This window comes from Arachis hypogaea, chromosome 15 (genome assembly GCF_003086295.3).
Source record: "Arachis hypogaea cultivar Tifrunner chromosome 15, arahy.Tifrunner.gnm2.J5K5, whole genome shotgun sequence".
In the NCBI taxonomy this organism is placed as follows: Eukaryota; Viridiplantae; Streptophyta; class Magnoliopsida; order Fabales; family Fabaceae; genus Arachis; species Arachis hypogaea.
Genome location: NC_092050.1, coordinates 47,821,902 through 47,832,036, shown reverse-complemented (window position 1 = coordinate 47,832,036; position 10,135 = coordinate 47,821,902).

Sequence of the window (10,135 nt, the reverse complement as noted above, 5' to 3'; positions counted from 1 at the left end):
CAATGCCCCCTTCTTTCTGAGCAAGAGCAAAACTAAGAATGCCATTAAACAGAAAAATAATAAAACAAAGTTTATGGGGAAGCTGATTACCACTACCAAACCTCTAATCTTCCAATCCAAGCTCCTCTATTTTTCTTTGTTATACCTCTTCACAACTCTTTTTCTCGCGCTCTACACCATTCTTTCTCAATCCAAATGCTTATTCAGATCTTTTCCTTTGGATCCAATTCAGGATCCTCTCTTCTCTTACCCTTCCTCCTATGGAAAGCACAAGTATGCTGTCTCAACCACACGTTCTACATGCACTTCTCCTATTATCTTTTCATGTGCTCTGCGTCAATTCCTCTGTTCTTTGTGATTCTCTCCCAATATAGAAAATGATGAATTTATGTTGTTGTTGTGATAAAGCTAAAGAATTTCCACTAATGGATTGTGGTTATCAGATTCAGATTACTTGGATATTGTGAAGGAGATCAAGAATTTTGATCAAGGACTCTTCATCAGCTGAGGAGTCGAGTGCTCTGCGCTACATGCTTCTCGGCTACCAGGAAGCTAAAAGCATTCATGCAGTAAAACCCCCAATTCCTATCAGTGTCATATCCAGAAGCTACAACCCCTAATTAAAAACCCTAAAATTTGGAACCCAAAACCTCCCAAATTTCACAGAACAAACTGAAAATCGATATATACCTTCTCAGGTGAGCGGTGATAACGATGCTGAGCAACAACGACGATGCTGAGCAGCGACAGTGAGCACATGCGATGATGATACTGAGCAGTGACGGTGAGTGCATGAGATGGCGATGCCAGGCGATGGTCAGCGCACGCAACGACGATGGTCTGCGCGGCAGAGCCCTAGCCGGCGTCGTCCTCTCCTTCCTTCCCCTCTCCTCTCTTCTACTCTTCTTCTTTCCGTTCTCCCCTTTTCTGATTTTTTCCTCTTTTGTGTGTGTGTGAGTGAGGATGAGAGTGTGAGCTTGTGAGTGGTAAGATGGTGACTGGTGAGTGGTGAGCTGGTGACCGGTGAGTGGTAACTGGTGAGTGGCGTAGCCATGTGGTGAGTAGTGACTGGGTGGCGATGGTCAACAGTGACGGTGAGAAGGCGAAGGTGATGAGTGTCATAGGTGATGTGTGTTGAAGGTAAGAATGGCAAAGATGAGGATTGTGTGCCAAAGGATTGGCGAAGGTGAGGGTTCCTCAAATTGAAGGTGCTGTGTGCGTGTGTGCTTTTGGAGGGAATTGAAAGAGGAATAAAAAGAGTGAATATCCCATCCGACAATTATCTCAAAAGGACAACAAGGTCCCCAAGAAAAAAAACACCCAACCCGGCCCTGATCTTTTTATTTTTGGGATTGATTAGCCCCTGTGCCAAAAAAACAACATTGACTTTTTTTGGCACAGGGGCTAATCAGTCCCATAAAAGTAAATCTCAAGGGCTGGGTTGGTATTTTTTTTGTCAAAGGCCTTGTTGTCTTTTGAGGTAATTGTCAGGGACTATTTTGGATTTTTCTCGGAATAAAAATTTCACTAAGTGTTAGGATTTGGTCCACATACATTAGGCATCACTTTTAAAACACACCGAAAACATAATAAATAAGTTACTCTTTAAAAGCGTTCTCTTAGACACAAAAAGTGAACCCATAGATATTAACCTACGGCTACGCTTTATAAGTGATTTCTATAATACCTAAGGCTGCACTTTTTAAATGATGCCACAATTGTGTATCCTTTTCTCTTATAAAAAGGCAACACGGAGAAAAAGTGTGGCTGAATGAGTATTTTTCTTGTAGCGTGTAAAAAGAAAGAAAAGAAATAAAAATGAATTATAAACAACAAAATCAAAATACAACTAAGAAGAAAGAGAGTAGAGTAATTAAAGCAATTATAAAGAGGGAATTTTAAAAAGGCAAAAGAGAAAGAAAAGAAATAAGACCTTGAAAGGAGGAAGAAGGTAAGGTTGAGTGTAAGTAAGAATGGGAGAATAGAAAGGAGAAGAAGAGAGGAGAGAGAGGATGTGGAACCACTGGAGGTGGTGGTCACCGACAGTTGAGGTCGCCGGTGGTTGTGGGCGGAGAAAAGGTGGTAAGGAGAAGGAAGAAGGAGTAAAGGAAAGAAGTAAGGAAAGAAAAGAAGCAGGGCGCACTGCACTATAGCTGCGTCGGCAGTGTGACGCGTGTGCCTTATCCACGCGTACGCGTGGAAGGTGTAAAAAGAAGAATGATGCATGGGCATCATCCACGCCTACGCGTCGAGAGCAGAAATGGAAGTACGTGTACGCGTGGGGCCAACTCGTGCTTTTTGCACAGAGGCAGCACAGGACCCGTGCAACTCTCTGGTTTTTGTACCAGGGAGCTGTTATAGTAATTACGATGCGTGCGCCTCGGCAACACACACGAGTGGATGGTAAAAAAATGACTGACGCATATACATCAGCTACGTGTACGCGTGTTGAACAATTGTGCTTCGCGCATGAAATTTTCACAGTACCCACGTAACTCTCTGGTTTTTGTACCAGGAGTTCCAACTTCAGCATACGACCTGTGCGCGTCCTCCACGCTCCTGCGCGGATGTACGAATAAAGGCAGCAACGCGTAGGTGTCAGCTGACGCACATGCGTGGGAAGGATTGTGCTTCTGGCACCCCTCCCGCACAGTTCGAACGCAACTCTCTGGTTTTTGGACCAGGAGTTGCGGCAATGAATTTGACGCATACGTGTCGTCCACGCCTATGCGTGGAACGCTCCTTTTTTTTTTTGAAAACATGAGGGAAAATAATTATAGCACAATCTTGGCAATCTTACAAGCTAGATACTTCAAAAACACTTAGAATTTCATGCAAGAATCAAAATCTAGCAATTTTCTTCAAAATTGCCAATTTAACCAAACCAAGATCAGTGAAATCCTCATGAAGACTCTAACAAACTCAACAAAATCAAACAAAATCAAGCACATTTAAACACACTCACAAAATCAAACAAAGACTCTAAAACTACAAGCAAGAAACTATGTACAAGGAGGATCATACCATGGTGGGGTGTCTCCCACCTAGCACTTTTCTTTAATGTCCTTAAGTTTGACGGTCATAAGCTTGCAATCACCTCTTTGGAACATCCTCAAGGACATCCATCTCGTCCTTCTTGTTGGCCTTGGTAAGAGTGTTCTTCAAGGGAAGATGCTTCCACTTGTCAATTGGACCATGATTGGGTGCCTTGTTTCCTTGAGAACGTGGAAGTTGTAGATACTTTCCTTTTTCCTTGCTTAGTCCTCTTATACCCAAGTTTCTATTGACACTTATCTCACCATCACTCCCAAAGTGTTCTTCCATTACATCATCTTCAACAATGTCACAACCGAAAATTTAATGATCCTCTAGAGGTTGCCTCATTGTTTCCTCTAATTTAAACTTCACCACTTTTCCTTTGGCCTCAAATGAATAATCCCCAAAAAATGCATCTAGGTTAAACCGAGATGTCTTCAAGAATGGCCTCCCAAGTAAGATGGAGGATGGTCTATCCGAATCAATGGGAGGTGTCTCTAGGATATAGAAATCCGACGGAAAAATTAAATCCTGAATTCTCACTAATACATTCTCAGCAATACCCACAACTGAGATTATACTGTTGTCTGCAAGCACAAACCTAGCCTCGGATCGCTTCAACAGTGCAAGGTTCAACTTCTAATAAATCGAGAGTGGCATAATGCTCACACACGACCCTAGGTCACACATGCAATCCCTGAGTTGAATCTCACCAATCATATAAGATACCAAGCAAGGATCGGGGTCACTATATTTTTCAGGAAAATCATCCATCACAGAAGAAACAGAATTACCTAATAGATTCATCCCTAGCCCACCAATCTTCTCTTTGTGAGTGCACACATCCTTAAGGAATTTAGCATATTTCGGGACTTGATGTATGACATCAAAGAGTGGAATAGTTACCTCCACATTCTTGAAGATTTGCACTATGTTGGGGTCAAGCTCCTCATGCTTCTTGGCCTTCTTGGCTATCGTATGGAAAGGTATAGGAATTTGTTCCTCTAAGTTGTTTTCATCTTCAGTTCCTTGGCCCTCAATTGTTCTTCTTCTTCTTTTGCAACTTCCTCCTCCTTTTCATCTTTATCTGTCTCCATTGTTTCACCAACTTCTACATTAGGAACATCCTCCACCAACTTGATGGGCTTGGGTTCAACTTCCTCAAGCGTTGTACCACTCCTCAAGGTAATTACATTGATGCTACCCCTTGGGTTTCGGATAGCTTGAGAAGAAAGGCTAGATGAGCTAGAGGCTTGGTCGGTATTAGTATTGTTGGTAGGAGGTAGGGCCAACCTTGAGAGAATCTCAGCTATGGATGATATTTGAGCACTCATAGTGCCAACTTGTGTATTGAGATTCCTAGTATTCTCTTTATTTTTCTCTATCATAGCCCTAAGTCTCTCTTGCTCTTGGTAGAGTGCACGGTGAGAGTCATCACCTTGATTTGTGGGAGAAGAAGAAGGTTGATTAGTTTGTTATCTTCGGTGAGGCGTTTGGTATCTATAATTGTTGGCCTGGTTTTGTTGTGAGTGTTGGTATGGTTGATTTTGGTGGTTTTAGTTGGCTTGGTACGTATTGTTGTGGTATTGGGAAGAAGGTTAGTGGTTGTTGTGGTATTGAGAAGATGAGTTATCCTGGTTTCATCTTTGATTGTGGTTGTTTCCTTGAGCATGCCCCTCCACCCTTGATTAGAGTTATTACCATGGGAGTAATTGCTTTGACCTTGAGATTGATAGGGTGGGCGGTTGTTGTAGTTGTTGGCTACCGCAAGAGTGTAATCCTCTTGGACTTGATTGCATTGGTCGGTGTAGTGTGAGGTACTAGAGCATAAACCACACACTCTAGTAGGTCCTTCAAGTTGGAGGATTTGAGGTGGGGCTTGGATGGCTTGGATTGATTGACATGATTTTTGTCCTTGGTGAATCTCCTTGAGGAGAGTGGTCATTTCTCCAAGCACTTTAATTAAAGCCAAGTTGAAAGAAGGTGCTTCCACTACACTCTTGGGAGGATTGTTCCTCACTCTCACATGTTGGGTAGCTTCGGTAACATCATTGATCAAACTCCATGCTTCCACCGCCGTCTTGTTCATAGAAAGGGAACCACCACTAGAGGCAGTGAAAAATCTTTTATCTGGTGCACAAAGACCTGTACTGAAAAAGCTAATGAGCAAATGAGTATCTAACCTATGATGTGGATAAGATTCCAACAACCTCTTAAATCGAGACCAATATTCATAGAGTGTTTCTTGGTCTCTTTGCATTATACCGGAAATTTCCTTCCGGATGTAGTCGATCTTCTCCGGAGGAAAGAACTTATCTAAGAACTCTCTTTTCAATAGGTCCCATTTAGTCACCACCTCATTATGTTGGGAGTAGAACCATTCTTTTTCTTGCCCCTCAAGAGAGAAGGGAAAGCAAAAACCATGATAGCAATCTCATCAGCACCATGCCTTCGAGTCGTAGAACAAGCTACGTGAAAGTCTCTCAAATGCCTAATGGGGTCTTGGCCCGGTAGTCCATGGTACTTAGGCAGCAGGTTAATCAGACTATTCTTCAGCTCAAAATTAGGATCAAGATTCGGATACCTAGCTTGCAACGGTTGAAGAATGAGATCCGGTGCTCCTTGCTCGTGCAAGGTAATCCGACGTGGCTCCGCCATATGTTTTTTACCTATAGTATGCAAGGATATATCAGTAGTACCAACAAAGGAATAGGAAGTTCCTTCATTGAATGTGAACTCTAGATCACTCTCGGTTCCGTCTAGTGTTTCAGAGGGTTCCTCAAGAGAGGCCGAAGCACTAGCCATGTAATCCAACCAACGTCTAGCTTGCCGAGTATGAAGTAAGGTTCTTTCAATTTCGGGATCAAACTCAGTAAGCTAGGATTCGGTTGAGACCGAGTCATTCAACTTAGAAGTCATAGCTCATGTATTAAAGAAAATCTAAACTAGAAACAAACTAATGAAAGCAAGTAAACTATCTACAATATTCACATATTCACATAACCAATATCAAAGCACACATTGCAACAATTCCCCAGCAACGGCGCCAAAAATTTGATGTGAGGATTATTGTTGGTCTAGAATTTCTCAATAGATAATCATGTAATAGTATAGTCCTAAACCAATAAATAATCTTTTTCATCAAATTTTGATATGGTTGTCACTAGTTCAACCCCAATAAAAAGTAACCGAGAGTGTTAGTCTCGGATCGTCCTCAGGAGAATGGGCAAACATGTGCATCAATATTGGTTAGAATTCCGGGTTGGGAGTCATAAACAAGAATTTAAACTACTAAAGCCTAGCATGCAAGAATCTTAAAGTGTAAGAAACTAAATCAAAGCAATTAAAGCAAGGTATAAGTAAATGCAATCTATTAAGGGAACATATAAATCTATTCCTACTCTAGAACTAAGTAAGCAACTAAACTAACTATAACAAGAATCAAGTAATTAGGATTTTTGGGTTTCAAATATGAATTATAAAAAGGACTATTGGCTAAGGCATAGGAATTGGGACCACCATCCTTGTCTAATAACCATATTTTGACAATTATGAGGAACCAAGCCCATTAAGTCTACTTCTACAAGTGAAGTATGTCAAAGAGGTTGGTCAATTTCAACTCATAAATCCTAATCCATCTACTAATGGGCTTAGTAGTAGATTAGTGTCAATGGGTATCAATTTGACCACTAAGGGTTATCAAATCACCAATTCAATTAGACTCAATGACTCAAGGTCACCCAATTCCCTTAGCCTAGGCCAAGAGTATAGAAAACTACTACATAATCAAAGGAAACATTTCATCAAACACATGGTATACGCTAACTAAAGACATATTTAAATTACAAAATTAATTGGAAATTACCAGTATCCACTAACAATTATCAATAGAAAATAACTCAAATAACACTATCAATCATAGAAAACATCAATGCACTAAGAAAAATTCAAAATCAACAAAATTCATAAAATGAGAATAAAAGGGGAAATAAAGAGGAAATAAAATTATAACACAAGATCTAAACAAAATTATAACTAGAGAACTAAGATTAAGTAATTGAAACTAGAATTAACAAGACCCAATTCAGAAATTCAATACAAGATGATCAAAAACAAACTAAATCTAGAGAGAAGTAAGAGTTTCTCTCTCTAGAAAACAAGAACAAAAACTAGCTAAAATTATGTGTGTGTTGTGTATGAGTGAGTCCTCCCTTTCCCCATTAGTTCCTTGGGTCTTTTTCATGGAAAATTCAGCTCAGATTGGGCCTGGAGCCTTGCAGAAATTGCCAGTCACGATTTCCTTAATGAGTCATGTGTTGGGCGTCATGCGTGAACGTCGGTTGATGAGAAGTCATCTTAGCCTAGTTTTACTAGTCTTTTTCTTTATTTTTATTAGGTTTCACGCATTTTCTTGCATTGTAAGTAAGTAATTTGGAATGGAATTGTATGATTTCTTTGAATCAATCAACCACCATTTAATTGATATTAAATCATGAGGTTTAAGCTAAATTTAATTGATATTTAAATGATTTATAAACCTTGTGAATTTGGTGATACTTTGATTGGTTGTTTTGATTACTTGTAGGTGAAGAAAAGAAGAAAATAAGAAAGCGTGGCCTAAGAAGTGTGGCCCAAGAAAGAGAAGAATGTGGCAAAAGAAATAAAGAGGCGTGGCACAATGAAGGAGGCAAGCCACAACACTCTACTGGGAGCACAACAAAGAACCAAGGAAGCAAGCTTGGATGCTACGTTCTCCTTGAGAGCGGAGCACAATTTTGAACCAAGAAAGAGAGGGGAGAAGAATGATGCTCCGCTCTTGCCAAGAGCATTATCGGGCTTCACTCAAAAATAAATTCAAGGAAGAAGTTTGCTAGCGAAGGCTACAAGGCTCGAACTCATGAGTAAGGGGGAGTGGGGGAGCGCTACTCACAAAGGAAATAAGCTAAAAATTGGCTAAAGGCATCCCCCAAGTTTCGAACCCAAGACACTCCCACTAAATGCATGCGCCACCCTTGTTTCCTTCACAAAGAAAAAGAGCCAGCATGCCTCCAGCAAGAATCAAACTAAGGACCTTCCCTTGGAAGTGCCAATGCTCCGCTCCCAAAGAGAGCAGAGTGCTACTCTCTTCATTCCTTGCACAAGCTTGACATAGCCAGGGAAGCTTGGAGCGCACAACTTGACACAGCCAGGAGGACTTGATGCGCGCAAGACATGCCAACACAAGCCATAATGCTCCGCTCCCCACAAGAGCGGAGCGCTATCCTGAATGCTCCCCAACTTGGCACGCAACAAAGAGCTCCAACACAAGCATTGATGCTCCGCTCCCCACAAGAGCAGAGCACTCCACTGGGAGTAACATATGGGCTAAAAAGTCAATTAAAAATCCAATTTAATTCAATTCTTCACCAAATTAAAAAGCCCATCTAAATTCTAAAATCCAAGAATAGAAAGTGTATAAATAGAAGCTAGTTTGATTTAGTTAGGACCTTTGGCTTCTTTGAGAATTTTTATTTTAGAATTTTTAGGGTTTTTACTTTGAATTTGGATCTTGGAGAATTTGGAAGGAGAATTGATCTATCTTTTTCCTTGTTCTTGCTTGAGCACTCTTTACTTCTTGTTTGGGATTTTGGGTGAAGAATTGAAAAAATTCTGTTTCAATCTCACCTTGAGATCTCTTGTTTTATCTTTCTGCATAATTCTAAGAACTTTGTTTTGATTGCAAATTCTGTTTACTGCTTTCACTCTTCTACTTCTTCTGCAATTTACTTTTCCATTTTCTTTTGCAATTGTTCTTGTTGGATCAAGGAAGGATTCGAGATCTAGACTTGTTTTCTAGTCTCTTCCACTCCTGAGATCTTTAATTTCTCTTTTAACTTCTGCAATTAAGCTACATTTACTTTCTGTTTTAATTCTTCAAGTATTTTTACTTTTCTATTTGAGATCTACTTCAATTTAATTTATCTTTTGCTCTTCTGGTTGTTGCAATTCACTTGTGATTGTTAAATTTCTGCAATCCCAGCTCCCTGAACCCTTTTACATTTCAAGCAATTTATATTCCTTGTACTTTAAGATTCAGTCATTTACATTTCTTGCAATCTAAGCTTCTGCAATTTAATTTACTTGTTCTTTAAGATTCAACACTTTTACTTTCTGTTCTCTTTAATTTACTGCAATTCTTCCTTCCCCCTTTACAGTTAATGCAAATTTAGCTTCTGTCAATTACAAACCACTCAAACCAACACTTGATTCGCTTGACTAAATCAACCACTAAACTAAAATTGCTCAATCCTTCAATCCCTGTGGGATCGACCTCACTCATGTAAGTTATTATTACTTGATGTGACCCGGTACACTTGCCGGTGAGTTTTAGGTGTTTGGAATTCGTTTTCCAAAAATACACCATCAAGTTTTTGGCACCGTTGCCGGGAATTGATTAGATTGACAATGATTAAGTGAAGTGGAGATCTAGATCAAGCACTTTTTCTTTTCTGTTTCTTTAATTTTTAACTAACACACGAACTGTTTGAATTTTTGCTTAAGCTAACTAAAATTTCATTCTAGCAATGGATTGAAGTGTTACTATCCTTCTGTTTTGTGTGATTTTTATGTGTGGTTTGCATGTCAGGGACAAGAGGAGCTATACCCACCTTTTGTGAACAAGACGAAAGAACCCTCAGGAGATTAAGAAGAGCTGAAAGAGGGAAAAATATTGTTGGAGAAGAGGATTCAGAAGAAGAGTTCTAAGATATGGAGGAACACTCAACAAACCCAACAAATCCACCAGGAGGAGCTGCCAATAACAACAACAATCCTCAACAGAGAAGAGTTTTAGCTTCCTACACATTTGCAAATCCTAGACATTGTGGGAGTAACATTCTTACCCCAAATGTTAATGCAAATAACTTTGAACTTAAGCCACAACTAATCACCTTGGTTCAAAATAATTGTTCTTATGGAGGAGAACCACTTGAAGATCCGAACCAACATTTATCTACCTTCTTGAGGATTTGTGACATTGTCAAAACCAATGGTGTGCATCCTGACAGCTACAAGCTACTGCTATTTCCATTTTCTCTTAGAGACAAAGCCACTCAATGGT